The sequence below is a fragment of the Motacilla alba genome, chromosome 7 (assembly GCF_015832195.1).
Source record: "Motacilla alba alba isolate MOTALB_02 chromosome 7, Motacilla_alba_V1.0_pri, whole genome shotgun sequence".
Lineage (NCBI taxonomy): Eukaryota > Metazoa > Chordata > Aves > Passeriformes > Motacillidae > Motacilla > Motacilla alba.
This window is the reverse complement of record NC_052022.1, coordinates 30,791,976-30,810,509: the sequence shown is the minus strand read 5'-3', so window position 1 is coordinate 30,810,509 and position 18,534 is coordinate 30,791,976. Positions and strand designations below refer to the sequence as shown.

The following is an 18,534-nucleotide window of genomic DNA, read 5'->3' as shown; positions in this document are numbered from 1 at the left end:
TTTTTATGTACTCTTTTGCTACAGCTGTGTCTGGAAGCAAGGGGTGGAAGGCCCACCACTCCTGTGTGTAATGGTTAGAAATAAAACAAATACGAGTTAAATACTCTGAAAGGTTTTCTTGACAGTAAATCTACCTTCAGCCTCCAGTGTCCAGAGGACACAGTTCTGTTACACTTGTGCTCTTTAACAGAGGGGAAACACTGCAGCAGTAGCCTGGCAAGTGGGTCTGGGCTGGTTCTGTTCCTTCACCTCCTGCAAATGCCCTGACACATCCCACAGGTGTGAGAGTGGATGTTGGGATTTGCTGTGTGTTCTCTTCAGAGGCACATGGCCAGTCCCACCTGCCAGCGTAGGGAACTCTGCAGGGCTGGCTGGAGCCCCCAGAACAGCTGGGAAGGAAACACAGCACCCATCACTTATCTAATACAGTCCCAAGGCTGTCCTCGACCAGAGGAAAGGAGAAGATGGAAAGTTAGGACTCATTTTAGATACGTGTAGCACACCTTGAAAGGAATGTGACAATGTCAATGGTATATTCCATAAAACAAGCCAAGAATTTATTTTTTTCTCAAGTATCACTCCTGTGATGACAGATATCACTGCCTGGACAGATTTTTCCACCCACTTGTTCCATTCAGTTCTTTCAATGGTGTCTATTGCTGCCATCTGAAAGCAACTGGTTACTTTGAAACTTTTGGGACTATTTGGTTTTTAATTTATCTATTAAGACGTTACTAGAAAACTGTCTGCTCTTTATTTACACTAAATTTCACACCTGTAATTAAATTATATTCCTATAACACTTGAGCCAATTACTTATGAGTTTTTCCCTACAGAAATCATAATTAATGTAAAATGATCCTTTGAGCACCCCATAAGTACCCTACAGGGTGATGTTCCATAGCACAGAATGTATTTCCTTCAGTATTTTGCCCTGTCTTCAGTTTAAGCAATATCAACTCCCAGCTGGGACGTAGCCACAGAAATCAGAAGCTCTCTGCAATGCATCAACATGCTCAGAAACCACTGAGCTGGTGGCAGCCAAGTCCAAAGCATGTACCTCATTCATTAATACCACATTTGTGGATTGTACACTGATTTGCTGAAGAAGTTCCACTGCTATTCAGAAAATAAAGTGGGTAATCAGAACCAGATGACGGACACAGCAAATTTCTTATTTCCTTAGTTTAATTTTTCTAAAACAATAGGGCAGACAGTACTACTTAAAAGGATAAAAAGAAGCAATTCTAATCAACGTTAGCTTGCAATAATGGCAGTTTAGTGCAATAAATATTTGCCCCCAGATCAAGCCCTGACTGCACCTACATAAAGCTGCATGTGCAGGGAAGACAGAGCAGCAGACCAAGGGACAATGTTAATTCACCAAATCCAGACAGAGAAACTGTTCACTTTGCCAGACAAATCGTTCCTCCAATACCAGATGCAGTTTTAGTGCATTGATTTTTACTAGTACAAGTAAGATCTGGCTTTTTCTCTGTCTCTCTGTGCTCAGAACTTTAATAGCACTAAAGTTACAATTAGAAGACCCAGTCCTTCCACATGAGTTCAAGCACAGAAATTTAGTCTAATTCAATTTACTGGGACAATTCAGAGGCATTAGGAATTACTTACATACACATTTACAGAAATCAGAGACTTCTAGATCCTTTTAGAGGGTGAAAATGAGGGTAGGAGAGGAGACAGAAATTTCATCATGTCAATGAGGTAAGCACCACAGCTGCTCAACCAGCTTCTGGTTTTCCAGCACCACATAACATGAAGGGGTTCCAAAATGAAGCACATGCTACTGGTGTATAAAACTTGATGGCATTTTTTATATCCCCAAAGACCTGAGCTCCTAGATCTACTGAAAGAAAAGCTAATTGGACAGCAGTTCAGCTGCCTGTGCCACATCCAAGCCTACCAACAAATGCTGCTGAAGCCCATGAGGTCAATCAGATGAAGAAGCTGGGCACAGAGGACCCTTCTGCTGAGCATAAGTCTCAGCTGGACAAAGAGTGACTTGATCTTCCTTGGTTCATGCCTGCAGCACATAACAACAACTCAAGGTACTCAGGCATGTAATTATATTTGTACTTTGTATTTGCTAAGGTTGTGTGGCTTAGAAGAATTTACAGCTTTGGAACACCAGTGCATATCTATAGATGCCTTTTCACATTTTCCATGATAAACATACTTCTCTATCTGCAAGAACACGGACTGAAGCCTTTCTCAGAGTCATGGCAGGTGTAGGCTACCTCATGTCCCTGGGCTGCACTGTCTCCAAGAAACACACACATTATCCCACACAGCAGGAGCTGTTACCTGCTGCAGGCACTCCTGACAAGGAGCAGAGGCTTGTAAAGGCAGTGGGAAGCTCAAACCTTTTAATTCTAAGAGAAATGATAGCATACATCCACAAACCTGAAAGGGAGGCTGCCACCAAAAGGATGAGGACTCTTGCTCCGTGGCACTGAACTGATGTGTAGTTTGATATAAACTTTCTGCATCCTTAGGGAAGCTGGCACAAGATGTCACTGCAATATTTCAGTGGTCAAGGAATTTATGAATCATAAATTACAAACAATTGGGAAAAAAAACAAATCCTTGAAAAGCCTTAGCCTGTGTCAGGGACTTACTGAAGACTTGTTCGCGAGGATTATTTGGATAACTATCTGCATAACCACACAATTTAAGGATTGTCTGCTGGAGAATTAAGGATCCTGTTGAGAAACTTGTTCTGTGTATCATATGGTTGAAAAGCTTTTAAACCTACAGCCTTTTAAAAAATATGAGAAAAAAAAAGCTGTTCTGTATGTACATAAAGGAAAATATTGTACTGGGTTACAAAAGTCTCTCACTACTTATCCAGCTGGAGGCACCAGTGCTTGAAGGAGCAGCAATGCCTCCAAGCACACTGGTGGTGTTTAAACACACAGGGTTTGCTTTCACTTCTGGAGAAACTAAAACAATCCCAATTTATAATCACAAACTTACATAGTAGACAAATAGTGCTGGATTCAAATTATCATACGAAATGAGACAGTTTTGAGGCCATATGTCCCAAAGACTGAAGCTAAAATCATGATCCATTACTACTGAGAATGCTGATCTTGCATGGGACAATAATGTTGCTGTGGACAGTATGCCAAAGCAGTTTCATTTAATCTCTTCTAGTTTTTAATTTCTCACACATGGCTTTTAAATTCATATTTTGCCATGTGAAGTACCTTGCCTTTTAGTAAATGAAAGCTGAAAAACATGCCAAACTTTGCCTTAATTCTGAGAACATATTCTCCAGATCAAAATCATATGATTCGAGGGTCATTTTTATCCCTTAACCATACTCATGGTCATTGAACCAGTCACAGCAGTTCTCTGCTGCTCACAGTACCTAAAGTGGTGAGAAAGCTGACACAGCACATGAGCTGTGGCTTGGATTGCTTAGAAAAGGGGATCTTTCATGCTTAGCAATCCTCACTTGCACAGGGAAAAGACAGTTTGACTAACCACAAAAAAACAAAACAACTATTGAGTAATGTGCAGTCTTCATTTTGGTGCTCTCCTGTCTCATTTGAACATGGATTTTTCTTCAGTTTTTCCATTAAGTTTTCTTACCTCACTTATTTAATTATTCTGCTAAAGAATTAATCCACACAGTGGATAAAGTGAGGGATGGTTCTGTTATTTCAGTGGAATATTTTCCCACAAAGGCCTCGGGAGCCACAGAAAGGACAACAACAAGAAACACAGACAATCCTCAATCATTTACTTCCTACAAAGCACATCTTGTGATGTGTGGCCTCATCTTGAGGAAGCCGTCTATAAAAGCAACTTTTGTCTAGGATAAAATCTACTTTTTGGAAAAAAACCCACTGTAAAATAAGAGAGAGAAAGCATGAAGTGGGCCTTTTAATAAGTGTTTTTACCTTCCATTTGTGATGTGTGGTAACTGTATGACTAAGAAAAAAATATGGATTTTTTAATTTAAAAAATGAACCTGTACCAAGGATTTCATACCGTGTTTGAATTCTAAAGACAAAAGACATTCAGAGACTAACAACGTATACATCTCTCAAACTGTACTTGGCTAAATTAATCACAAAAGTAGCTTTAGAGTGTCTGGGGCCAACACAAAACAGGAAAAGTATTTCCTTCCTCCAGCTCCCCAGAGCTGGCTTTCTTCATGGGACAACATGCATTTCATAGGGCTGGGCAGGGAAGCAGCTCTCCTGCCCTCAGCAACACCACGCAGCCATCCTGCCCCAAAACCTATTGTGAAAGAGGAAAAAAAGGGAAAAAAATGCAGAGCATGCAAATTCACTCCATCCACCAGTGAAAGAGAATAGGGGAATGATGACTTCCACTAGGCTCTAGTTGCTAGAAAGAATTTTACTGTTCAAGTTTTTCTGTCCCTTACTATGGAAATCAGCCCTCAGAGCCACTGAGGAGTGACACGTGGGACAACTGGACTATACAATGGGGTTAATGGAATATTTGTTATTCCCCTTGGATTTGACTCCAGCAAGTCTTTTAGTCTGAAAAAACAAGTCAGTCTGAAGGCAGGCAGAGATGTCTAAGGCAATTGAAGACCAAAGAGGAAAGCACACTTTTTAAACTGGACTCCTTAGAGACTCCACTTTTATTTCTCTTCCTTAAACACATCTCTTGGCCTGGAAAGAAATTCATCTTGCTGAAGAATTAAGAGTCTGTAAGTACAAAAAGAAAACATGGAGATTTACTTTTAACCTATAAAATAGAAATGTTAACAGCACTGAGTTACAAAGAGGTAGATGCTAAAAAGAAATCTTTATTTGCTGGTCCTGACTGGGATTTTACCTGAGCTGGAGGTTTGGGGCTGAGGAGAGAGGATTCCCTGTTCTGAGAGGAGCCTTTGCCCATCTCAGTCACACAAGCAGGAAGACACAGTTATTTATCTGCAAGGGCTGCCAGCCCTGATCTGGCTGTTACTGGTGCAGCTGAGGCCTGGAAAGCAAAACACTTCTGCTGCCTCAGCTCCTGACCACAAGGAGTACAGAACAATTTTTACCTTAGTTTTGTTCTTGGACATAATCAGGACCCAATTCTATTGCTACGTCTGGGGTCACCATTTATCACCGCGGGTCTTCTGGGCAGTCAGGACTTGGTGAAGGGAAGGAGAGATCTTGACTCCATTTCAGAAGGCTGGTTTATTATATTATGATATATATTACATTAAAAAAACCACACTAGAACTATACTACAAAGAACAGAGAGAAAGATTCATCAGAAGGCGAGACAGGAATAGAAAGGAATGAATAACAAAGTTCTGTGACTCCCAGAGAGTCCGAGAGCTGCTGCCTCCTCGATTGGCCACCAAGTAGAAACATCCCACACTGACCAATCGAGGAAGCACCTGCTGCATTCCACAGCAGCAGATAACAAATGGTTTACACTTGAAGCTGAGGCCCTCTCAGCTGCTCAGGAGAAGAAAATCCTAGCAAAGGGATTTTCATAAAATATCACAACCACACAATTCCATTTAAAAACCATCAAGCCTAAAGAGCCCTTTGTAAAGGGCTGGGAGGCAAATGTAGCACTGAAAACCAACTGCACTCACCTGCTGTCCTAGGGAGGCAAAGAGCTTCCTGCAAGAAGTACAGACACAAGGGCTCAAATGGGCAGTTGGGTGTAAATCCATTACAGAAGTGAAGCCATCTTAACCTTCCCAGAGAACAGAAACAGTCAGTTCATACAAGTTTTGGACCAAACATGAATTTCAAAAGCAAAATATTCACAACCAGCCTTCAGCAAATAATGTGCAGAAACAGCAATTTCACAGACAGAACTCAGAGTGCCACGGTACAAGAGGGCCACTGTCACCACGGTGACAAACTGTACACAGTGACACCAAGGGATCCCAGACAAGGCTTCCAGCTGTTCTGTGGTTCAATCAGCACAAATAAAATAATATTACAGTCCCCATTTTTTTTACGAGTTAACACTGAACTATTCTTTTGAGGAAGAAACAAATTGTCTAATGTGGATCAAAAAATTTGGGTTATCTACGTTCAACAGCTATCTCTGTTGATAGAGTCTTACAATAAAAATACTGATTTCTTTTTTAGTGTGAGTAATCCCATTTTTGCTTTTATTTTCCAAGTATTCTAATTGTATCATAGGGGGATGCAAATAACCTGTTCAGACAGCAGTTTAGTCCATTAAATAAAAGACAATAGGCTTGTTTTTTCCAAACTCTCACTCATAGGAGCAACACAAGCAGCAAAAACGGTCCTTAGAGGCAAAAATAAAAAATATAGGATTATATCACCCAGACACTTCAACTGAAACACTTGGAGATACATCAGACTATAATCACACAGCAGTTTAGGTGTAGAGATGACTGTTTTCACAATTCTCTGCAAAAGAAGGAATTGGCAATAATCCTTCTTCTGAAACAGCCATATTTTCTTTCTGGCAAGCAGCTGAATTATTAATCTTTGTAAAGTATGTCAAGATCTATCAATAGAAAGTGTACCAGGAACAGAAAACACATCACCACCCATGTGTTACAGAGACCTCCCTTAACTTCACTCCTTTGAAATACAGCTTGAATTAAGAGCTACATAAAACTTTGATGTAAAGCAAATAATTGTTCTGCTTAAAATACAAGCTGGTTTTGTGCTTTGAAGATGTGTGGCAGTAAAGAGAGGGAAGTCACAAATGATTTCCATGGGAAACATATGACTCCACTGCACTCCTATCATTGCTCAGACATCTACTCCTGGGTCTTCTGTTTACACTGTGAAAGGATGTGAAACCTCAGAAGTATTATTTCTTGTATATTTTTACATGTCACGAGCACAATGAATTTGCTTGCTCCCAGGGGCAAATCATAGAGCATGCTTATTGCTAGAATCAGAATGCACTAAACTCAGGTTTTGATCTATTAGAATAGACTATTTACAGCAAAGGTTTCCTTTCTGAAGGAACTTCCCTTCTAAAATATCAAAAATTTTTGTACAGTTTGATGGTACCTATATGCTTAGATGAGGTTGCACCTTTATGCACAGTGCACTTATTGCTGTTTTGGTACTAAAGAGCAAAAGCTGATCAAGCATAATCCATTTTCCTCTGAACGTGTAGGTCTTCACCAGAGAGAACCACCAGACTCACCTGAGAAACCCACATTCCCTGTTTGCAGAGGCACAGGTATTTTCAGGAGTAATTAAAAAAAAATTACATTTCTGATGCTGTCGTAAAACAAATTGAGTGAAAAATAACTTCCATTCACAAAAAGGCAGCGAAAATGCCTGACTTTAGCAGATGACAGGTAAGGAAATTTATTCTTACAGCTCTATAGGCAGACAGAATAGGATTTTACATACCTCACTGGATTTTTGTCCTGTTCCAGTTCATTTTACACCACTCACCTCTCAAAGTGTCCAAACATCTTTGCGACATCTTCTTGCTCACAGCCTCTTGGCAATTCACAGCCATTCCACAGTTGCTGCCAGCCATCCCTACTTCTTTGGCAATGTCTGCACCATGTAAAAATGACTTTTGGCTCAAAATACCATTTCCACAAAACCAATTTTTAATCAAAATTTCATTTGAGAATTCCCTCTTATCCTAGAATCAAGTTACTTGAAACTAATATTATGCATATATTTATAACTCATTAAATATTGACCTTCCCTTCAAGTTAGTCTGGTTTGGTTTTAGTTTTTAAGCTTCTCTTAGGAAAAAAGGTAACTTCTCTGAAAGAGTGCAAACAAGAGGTAGGGGCTCATTCTAGACTACATGCAAGGTGAAAGAGTGCATTAGTTCTTTTCAAGGGCAAAAATAGAGATCATGTGAGGAATGTGCCAACTTTCCATAAATAGCCAATGGACAGCAATTCAAGTTCCTAATTGCATTTCTGTTTTTCCAAGGACAGGGAAAAGAGAAGGACTTCAAGGAAATGAAACTCTCCAAGTACAAGTATCAGCACAATTACATTTGCAATATCTGAAAAACATGAGTTTTTCTTTCTAAGGACAGAAAGAACATGTTCTAACAAGTGACCCTGAGGCAAAGGGCACCACGTGAATTTTCTGGTTCACACAGAATTAATGTTTTGGAGTTGAAAGATACTCACACAAAAGGCACAGTAGGCCCTCCTGATGCTGGGTAGGCACTGGAGCAGGCTGTTCAGTGGCTAATGCATCCTTGCTATTCCCAGCCCTGGAAAAAGCAGATGAATCTGCTCTCCAGCACCATCTTCCTTATCAGTGGCTGCATGGAAGACATTTCTTTCATGGCTGAGGTGAAGCTCATTGGTAAATTAAGTATAGACCTGGCACACTGCAGATGGTGTTTCACCTTGCTGACCTCACAACCACATCTTTTCAATGTGCATAGAAACGTTCTACTGCACCCTGCATCTCTCTTTAAGGAAGTATTTCCACTATCTTGTCAGTAAACTAGTATTCAAACAAAATAAAGTCAAGACTACTGATTTTCTTTCAAAATTAGCCTAATCTTTTCCAGTCATAGATACACTATGACAGGGCTGAGCCTGTGGCACACTGTGTTTAGAGGTGCAGTGTGCCAGGGAGGATGGAGGGGAAAGTGAGGATGGTGTGGGCAGGAGCTCTGAGACATTTCTTAACATTCCTTTAAAGTGCTACTACTTATGTGGAAGCTCAGGGGAGAAAAAAGCTCAAGCTCGGATTTCAAGCTGTCCAGCAGGTCTGAATTTCAAAGTAACCTTTAAAGGTGACTGACTCCCAGCTCACAGAGAGCCTTGGTATTCACTCTGAGGGCAGGACAGCTGAAATTTCTGCCTTGGCAGTAGTTTTTAGGTAGAAATTACCAGAATCCAACAATTTTTTTGTTGTTTTTCTGCAAAGGGTGATGAACAACAACAATCTGTTCTCAAAACATGAGAGCTTCTTTTACATTGGTTATTGCAGAAATAACCAATGCATTGGTTATTGCAGAAAATTTTATTTGTGTCCACTCCTACACCTCAGCCAGGGAACAGGACCCAGACTGTTTGGAAAACTTAGATTTTTCACTTGCAGTCTCTCAGCTTAAACTGTGCAGTTTTCCTGGCTTTTGTTTAACTCAGGAAACAGAGCCAATGAGGAGCACTGTTACAGGCAAAGGGAGAACTCATTATTTGACTTGGAGTGCCACAAAGCTTAAATCATTCTAGTGACTGAAAAGAAACTTCTAGAAAAGAAACTTGAACTTGCAAAAAAGTTTTAAAATCCTATCAAGCAGATTATAACTATTTTACCTCAAAGCAACAGATTGCTTCCTATTTAAGGTGATACCTTACTGTGTCCTGCAAAAGCAGTTTTGTGACTTGATAATCAGAATTCAGGCTTGTGATACTTAATGCAATTCAAAACATGGATTAGTAGTAATAAACCTGCCTGACAGTAGAAAACATACATTTCCTGACCCTGTGAGAAGAACTTGTAGTCTGCAGTCAGAAAAGTGGACTGTTACTCTGTGCTCAGCTGTAATTGTCATCCTGATAATACTTTACCAGTAAAACAAGCAAGGATTTTAGTTCCTTCTCACTCCTAAAGGTAATAGCCCATGCAGGGAATCTGTGTAAAGTGCTTGATGCAATAGTTTAAAATAAAAGTTTACGTGAAAAAAAAATAAAGGTTTAGGCCTCAAATCAATAGACTTACCACATTTGTAGTGTTCAACCTTTAAGTTTATATCCTTCTCATTCTAATAATAAACATTTTTAGAACCCAAAAATGAAGTCCAGGGGCAAAGGCAATATTTTTTATCTTTGAAATGCTGGAAGATCCTGTAAATATTTTTCCCCGTGTTCATTAAACAATGTTTAATGTGTTTACATCACATCCAACTGAAGTAATTTCAGTGCTTACACCAAAGGGTGTTGGATTTTCCAGGCATCCAGAACCACTGGCATGTACAGTTTGAGTAACAGGATGTTTCACACAGAAGAATAAAGCTAAAGCAGGTTAAAGCAAGGCACATCTCCATCCAGCAGCACAGTGTGTGTTGGTAAGGGACTTTCTTACAAGGAGATAAAAAGGCTGTCACCACCGAGGAATTTCACAAGCACCTTTGCTAAAAGAATCTGAAACAAGTGCAAGACACTGTAAAATAATTACCAGTGTTTCTGTCTAATAGAAGGACCTGTTTGAAGTGTTTGAAGCTTCCAACCAAATCTCGATGCTTAAGGAATTTTTCAATGAGCAAACAGAGCAATTTTGAGAGCAGAGTTGTAGTTTTTTTCCCCATTAAAAAAAGATTCAGGTACAATGTCAAATGTCCTCCATCAGCTTCTCAGAGCCTAAAGCAGGGAGATGTTCAGCACAGCTGTGGCAGGGCTCCAGCAGTGGTAGGAGGAAAGCTTTGTCCTGCCTGCCAAGAATGTCAGGCAGGAGATGGAGAGCAGCAAGCTGAACTTTGCCTTACATAGTGGCTGACAAGGCCAGAGGTCTGTACAGCTTTCATATTTTCATTTGGCTTTACTTGCTTACAGAACTGTTAACTCTGTGGGAATCCAGGGGGAAAAAGCTCCCATTGTAAGTAACTAATTCATACTGTGCTAAGCCTGCAGTCAGAGGTCAGCTTTCACTCTGGTACCCAGCTACTACAGAATTCTTTTAACATACCTTCTCAAAAAGACTTCCCACACACACCACATATTGCCTGACAGGGTGGATTTATTCATCTCAACCTAAAGAGCCTTGATTTGTCAGAAACACACAAGAGAAAACCTCACATGACATGTCCCACATTTGTATTTGAATGCTGAAGTTTTTCATCTTGCTCATGAACAGCTGAGGGAACACGGGAGCCCCCAAACCTCCAACACCCATTTTCTTGGTACCTTTACCAAAGGACAACTTATGTATTCTTGGAAGAGCTTTATTTTGTTAATTTCTTGGTTTGTTGCTATTCTGGTGCCTTGGTGTGACATAACACTCATTCTTTCCATTTCATTTTCATAAACCTTTTACCCCCCTAAAATACAAATAAGTGGGTTAGGGCTCTTGCAGTAAGGAAGTTTCGTTGGGAATTTGGTTTAAGTCACAGAATAGCTTTAAACAAAATACACAGATTTTCCTCTTCACTGTAGTAAAGAAAAACAAGCAAGTAAGTTGTTGGGGGTCTGACATTTCATAACATTTTAATGTTCTGCTTTGCAGAGTTACTCTTGCTTAGAGATAACTTTGTGTAAGGCTCAGTGTTTTGTCTTTCCCAAAACGTATTTTGGAGAGTGTGTTCTCCTGTCGTTAATTTTTTGTCGTTTTTGCCAAGAACATCCAAGTGCTTGAGCCTGAGTAGACCCATGAGTAGACCCATGTGTTTGGGATGTCTTTCACCTAGCCAAAAGTCTCTTTTCCCCCAGCTCAGTCACTGAATCAATATCTTGTTCCACTGACTAATGGACACTTCACCTTAGTTCTAGACCATGGATTGAAGCTGCAAAGGCATTTTGGTGCCATGTGAACAACAGGAATCCCTCCCTCCACTGAGAACTGTGCTGATTATTTTCACCTTTTCAGCGAGCACTGCACAATCAGGTCAGATTCTTTCCACCTCTCATTCCCAGCCCCTCCCTGCAGAGGAAACACCATGAAATGTTTTTCCAGAGGAACATGTTTGATTGCACAGGTACTGGAAGTTGCCCACGCAGGCTCTTTTCCTCTCCATGCAAGGAATGGGGTGAACATGCCAAGGGGCATCAGATCAGTGCTTTACCCTATTTCCTGCCTGAAAATTATGAAGGAACCAGGAAAGCTGAGTTATGGAACAAGCAGGCTACTGTAGCAAAGAGGCCAAAGGGTTTTCCCACAGTGCAACAACAAATCAGGATTGTTCCCAGGGAAGACCCTTGACGTGCTATAAGCCAGTAACCACTGAGATGGCAGGACAGGGGGGAGAGGGAATCTGTGCAGTGTTCAGTGTGAATAAAGAAAGGGGATTTAAACTGCTCAAATTTGTGTCATGGGAGTTTTGTTTCTTTTTTAGTTCTGATCAGGATATTTATGGCAAAGGCAGCAAGAACATTGCTTGCTGCTCAAGAAGCTGTATTTCTTCTATACAGAGTGAACATGAGTGGGGCATCCCTGCCTGCAGATTAAACAGGAGCTTCTCACACACCCCCTGCATTTTAAGGTAGTTGAATCCTGCCTCTCTTATTGAACTTATGTTCACGCTTACACTGTCAGTTCAAATTTCCAGCCTTACAGCTGACCTCTGACCATTGTATCTTTTTTTTGACAATGCCAAATGAGTAACTGCAACCAGAACCCCAATCCTAAAAAGATATACAAGTTGCTATTAGTAGCCTTGAGAAGATTGGTAACCCTCCTACCTGCCTGCAAAGTTAGTAAAACTAATATGGTTCAGAGTTGACCCTGCCATGGTTATATTTCATGGATTTCAGCTATGTCTCACAAGAATTAAAGTTTGTTAAAGAGCCCCACAGATAATTCTATTCTGCAGGAACACCTTTAGTGATCACTGTATCCATTTGACTGAGTTCTCTCACTATATTGTATAACCCAGTGTTTTCCCATACTTACTAATGAGTGATGCATTAATGGAATTACTGCATAACCACAGATAAAGGAAGAAAGGAAAACCATTACTAAGAAACATGTGATACCATGAGTCTTAAAAAAATACTCTTGAGATAGGTCTGCACTACTTGCTGGCTAAGAAACTGCTGAATCATGCCCTTAGACTCATACCAAAAATAGCTTTGCATTTAGCAAAGCACACACAAGCTACGAATGTTCCCCATTGTTCCAAGCTGCTGATTAGCTGCTAGTCACAAAAGACAAAAAAGCATTATCTTACCTTTTCTGTCTCCTTGAGAGAAAGAGAATAGCAAATATGTTTTCTCCTACAGTCGTTCTCCCTTTCCCAATATCAGCTTTTAACAGAAAGTTCCCAAAACCTTTTCAAAGCATGCTGTGAGCTCTCTGCATTTAACACACCTCAGAACAGGTGTGCCTTCTTACCTAGAATTGATGGGTAGCAAATGTCACTCATCTCCCAGCTGTACTCCTCCCTGGTGAGACTGATTTTCTCAGTACATGATCTATAAGCTATTTCTTAGAACTAAGAGGAGAAAAGATCATTTTCTGGTCATTTAAAGACTGTATGAATATGAGGAAAGTGATTCTCTCTGAGATCTAGGAAAAAGTGACTGCTTAATGCCCTTAATGAGGAGGGAAAGGTTTTAAAAAGTTGAGTTGAAAAGCTCCAGCTGGAGTTAATTATGTTTTCTAAGAGGCTTTGTAATTCCTGTGTTTCCTGGCCTTCAGCATCATGTCGGTGGAAGGACAGACAAGAGCTGCCTTCTGAGCTTCTCTGTCTGTCTCACTACCTTCTCCCTCATGCCTTGTGGCCTGGTGTGACAGAGCCCTAGACTGAAGTCCTGGGTTTATCAGCAGCAAGGGTGCCATGCAGGCTGCTGGGCTGGACTTGGACACGTCTGTCTGAGGTGGCTGGACACCCCTCTCCCAGCAGCACAAGTGCCACCCTCTTTCCAGCCCCGTGCCAGTGTGCAGAGCCTCTCGCTTTGGCTCCGTTGTACCACAGCTGCTGCCAGCCTCACCCTGGCACTGTTAAAGATAGGAATAAAGATAAGGGAAGGAATAAGTCAGGTAGAGCAGCCTCTCATCAGAAGTGCCAGGGGACAGGCAATGCAAAATTGTAGAGGGGAGACTAAGAAGGAAAAACATATTTTCTCTGCCCAGTGTGGGAGTGTTACTTCCCACCTCTCTGGCTGATTTAATCTCTCCACAGTGGGCGACTGCCATCCACATAGTACCTGGCTATTAAAACATCTTGGTGTTTTTAAGAAAAACAGAAAGTGTGTTACCCTTTAACCATCTGCTCTGTTACCTCTATCCAAGAGTTTGTGTCTCACATAAAGAAACATTCTCATGCCATTTTTAATACAAGAGGGGTAAGAAAAATATCTGTGGTGCCACAGCAATTTCAAGTTGCAGCTCTTGCATTTTATCTGTGAATTACCTGTCATTATGTAAGTTTTCTTACAAATAAAATCCATCCTTGAAAAGCAAAATAATCTCTAAGCAGGAATAGTGGGTGGCCCAGCTCCTTAGTCTCTGTGGAGGGCACTTCACTCAGAAAGCAGAAGGTGGTGTTTCCAGAGTTTCCTTTATGGAACTGTAGCTCGTGGGAGCCTGGGCACATGGGGTCTGTTGAAAAGACAGGCTGAGTTCATTTGCTGCTTTAGCAAAGCTGCTGTATTCACATGGCATAGGGGGTTATAGGTACTCTGTGCCACATATTTCTGCTATACAGAGTGAACAACACATGATAATCACAGTTAACTTTGTGCTATGTATTTCTCACAAGTTCATGAGCAACTCATTGAACTCTTCAGAGCAGCTCTAACTAGGTAATTCCTCTTGGTCTCTGCTTGATAGGCTGCTCTTTTTCCTGAAATCCCCAAACACATTTTGCTTCATGATCCTAGTCTTTTAGATTTCAACAACAAGTAACTGAGACACTCAGGATCCAGAAATGGTGATCCCCTGCAGTCACTGAGCCTGAGACACAACTAACCTGTAATAATTAGCTTTCAGACAGTGCCAGCAGGATGGTACACAACTTTCTTAGTCCAGGTGGCTTCAGAGGCAGCAGGAAGACCTAGAGGCAATTTACTGCAGGGGACCAAGTGATGCTTCAGACTAAGGGCCCAGGGAAAGATGGGAATGTTCATGTAATAAACTGAAAGTCTGGAGGGTGCAGCGATTTAAATGACTAAAAGAGAGGAAATCCCATGAAACCAGTAATCGTTAATCCGCAGCATGTCCTGTGTCACACACTCCTGCTGGGCTGCTGCACTTCCTTCTTCCTTTTATCATCCCAGTCTCCCATGCCTCTTTTTTTATCAGTCTTACTTTGCTTCTCTGTGAAACCCAGTCAGAACGGTCTTGCTCGCTTCAAACTAGTGCTTGTACTTCAGCCTTCAGGACTGGCTTACTTTCCCCATCCTGTTGTTCTGTGATTGTAGCCAAACTTGTGGCATAATTTATTTAGCATGATGTAACTTAAAAATCACTGAGTCATGCTCAAGCACATCTAATAATGCCTTGTATCACTTCCTCAGGATGGTCTTGAGAAACTGGTCTTTCCCTTTTTATTAACAGTGCCATTCACAGATGTAAGCAAAGGTAGCTGAATAAAAATGCACTGTAGGAATCAATACAGTACAATTGATACTGACTGAAGTGAGATACTGAAGTGAGATATTCCTCACTATTTTATTGCTTAAACTTTTACTTAAACTTGTTACTGTTTACTCAGTAACAGTTTTCACAAGCAGCGATATATAATGACTAAATAGTTTTTAATGTATCTAACAAGAAGCAGGAAAGCATACTAATATCCTCCTATTTTGAAGTATTGCAAGGAGAATTAGAGCTGTAACTTTTTTTGTTACTGATTCTGTCTTTTAAGAAAGAGAATTAGAAGACCAAAATGGTAATAATCATTCTCTGAATATGTATTTTTGTTAATTCAGTACAACATTTGCTTGTTGTCCTCTCCCAGTGTGAAGGTTGCTGGAATTTATAATAGTGTATGGAGATCTCCACAGAATTACCTCAAGTAATGCTGAAGTATGATCCCAAGAAATGCTGCACACCTAAGGTGAACTACAGAAATAAAAGTTGTTGTTGCCTTGGCCACCATGTTTGGCACTAGGTCACAAGGGTAGCCCATGAAAACCACTGAGAACCCTGCTGGGTGCCCCCAGTTGGCTGCCCTCTTAATCCCTCTTTTCTGGTGTTGAACTTGTCAGCGCATACAAAGTTATCTTCAGCAAATACATGACACACTGGAAATGTACAGATTCAGGAATCAGCACCTATGCTGAGCACACAGGCACAACCTCCATGGGGTGGAGCTCTGTGGATGAGGAGGAATGTGGCAAGGGTTGAGGAGAATGCTGACCTGTGCTTCAATTCCTTTGTGACATTTGAGAGGATTTGCCACAAAGTGCTGAGGTTACTCACATGATCTTCTAGCACTTCTGTTTCCATGCTCTGATACTGATCTAATCTCTGTCCTCTGTCACCAAGTGAGAAATGCCAACTAGACAGTGGAGGCAACATGAAAAAGAAGTACAAAATCAGCTTGAAGTTACAGCTTTCTGCTGAATATCCAGCTATCACCCTTGGTCTCTTCTCTTCGCTCTTTTCCATTTAGATAAGACAACATTTAGATTTTATCACAGCTAAGCAGATAAAATGAAACTGTACATTCCTATATACCCCTGAACTTCAGCTGGTAACCTGTACTAAAAATCCAAGTAAATAAACCATGTTACCATTTTCTTACTGAAAATTTACTCTCTGTTAGCAAAGCAGAACTGGATAAGAATTCTTTATTTGTGAAGGGAGGACATACCTAAGCAATCACCTTAAGAAAAGGACAATCTCTCTTCTTTTCTAATCTGGTTGCCTTTGGTGTGAAACCAAAGATTAGGCCTCCTCAGGTCTGATTCTGCTATTCACAAAGTCTGTTCCTCCTTGGGTCCAAACAGTCACAAAAAAATAGAGAAAATAGAGGAAACCAACAGTGGGAGAACAGTTTCTTTTCCCTCTTTTGGCTAAGATCAGCCTAATGACACAGATTCAGGGGAAGGAATTAGAGGTGCTGAGGTGTATTTTGTTCTTTTGTAGCTACTGGGAATTTTGCATGGAGGCTGTTGGCATCTGCCAGCATCAAGCACTAATCAGAGCAAGAAAGAAAAGAAAACAAAAAAGCCAAAGCATGACTCTACTTCTTTTTCAACTGAAAATCCCTGACAAGGCTATCCTTGGATAGTAAAGGCATTAAAATTATAGTTAACTCCTTGATGGATGCAAGACAAAAATGGCTTTATAGTAAGATATAAGAGAAATATTTTCTTAAAATGAAGTAAATAGAGGCTTCCCAACACATACAAAGTTTCTTGGTATTCCAGAGGGGGAAGAAACTTTTCAAAAGACATCAGGAGATGTTCTCATACAAAACCTTTCTCCCTGGAGAAGCATTTAAATTTTTTATTTTTTTTTTACATTCCTCTGATGGCCATATACCACCAGTGCTATTTTGTGCATTTCTCTCCAGGAGCTGTTTGTATTCCGAGTGCCTCACTGTGTGCAGGGGTTGTAGGAGAGTTTCATACCATCCATTCACTCCACAGATACCTTGAGATTATGCTCAGGGGGTGAAATTTGCAGGGGGTTTGTGCAAAGCAGCTGTGTCTGTGCTTAGACAGCCACTAAGGAAGCTCCAGAGCCTGGATGGGCTGCTTGGTGTCTCTTTGGTCCCCAGCTGTGTCACAGTTTGCTCCCATCAGGCATGGCTAAACAATGCCAAGGTCAGTACAGGATGACAGGTAACAGTATATTGCAGTCAAGCAAATAAAGCCAAAACTGTCCCAAAGAATGGATTCTTTATCTTGATTGGTTATCTTTAGAAGATAAATGGACTGCAGCACACTTCATACTGTAAACAGTAACTTTGACTGGCCTTACTCCAATAGCAGCTGAACAAATACTTCTAACATGGACTTCTCCTCCTCTCTCTGTCCCAGCTGGACAGACCACAGATTTGTATAACTCCCTGTCAGTTCTTACGGGTGATGTGGTCAGCCAGTTGAAGGAAACTCACAGAAATTAAGGAATTCACACATGACATTTACTTTTTCAGCAGCCTAAGAAACAAATTGTGCCTTTCTAGAAGCTAACCCAAAAAATACACGATCCCAGTTCTCCAAGAGCTGCAGCTCTTACCTAAGTCAGCAGGGTATGAACAGCTAAAGGAGCCCAAAGAAGGAGGCTGGACAGGAGATAAACACATCAGATGCAGGCAGGCTCTGCACAGGAGTATTATGTGAGCATTCTGAAAAACAGTGAAGATTTGCTGTATTAGCGCTTGTGGCAATTGTGAAGTTCTGACAGTACTAAAAAAATACCCTTACATTCTTAAAAAGGCTTCCCAAACATTTTACTAATCCTGCAGAACTACTTTTAAGAGCAAATCCAGAAATTGTTTATAAACTGAAGGCGAACAGTAAAACTAGTCCCCTGCCTCAGCAGCAGTACTAGAGGAAACACTGAACTGGAAGAACTGCAGAAACACATCACATGCAATTGGAGAAAAACAGAGCTGGGAAAAATGGTACCAGCTCTTGAAGATTCAGGATTGGAAACTCCACAACTTGCAGGGTTTCAAGTATGCTGTAATCTGGCTTGGCTAATGCTTGTCTTCTTGAGCAAGATTACCCATTATTTCCATCCCCTTTTACACAGGCAGGTATGGTTAGAACATCACCTCAGTCTCTAATGTCCTGAATTCTTTCACTCATTTCACAGAATTACAGAACGGGTAAGGCTGGAAGGGACCCCTGGGAGTCACTTAGTCCAACCTCCTTGCTCAAGCAGGGTTCCCTAGAGCGCTTTACTCAGCACTTCTCAGAGCTCTGACTGCAGCTCTTACACTGTTCTGGCTCCTCTCTGGTTATCACTGCTG

The 18,534-nt window shown here is 40.9% G+C and overlaps 1 long non-coding RNA gene across 1 annotated transcript; it reads right to left on the bottom strand.

The window, feature by feature from the left end:
* Positions 1-2,467: 2,467 nt before the first annotated feature.
* Positions 2,468-17,888, bottom strand: LOC119703296. The gene is made up of 5 exons (XR_005257606.1): positions 17,796-17,888; positions 14,017-14,204; positions 7,413-8,256; positions 5,600-5,703; positions 2,468-4,709 (listed from the first exon to the last, which is right to left on the bottom strand). It is a non-coding gene; the product is annotated as an uncharacterized LOC119703296 (long non-coding RNA).
* Between the last annotated feature and the right edge of the window lie 646 nt (positions 17,889-18,534).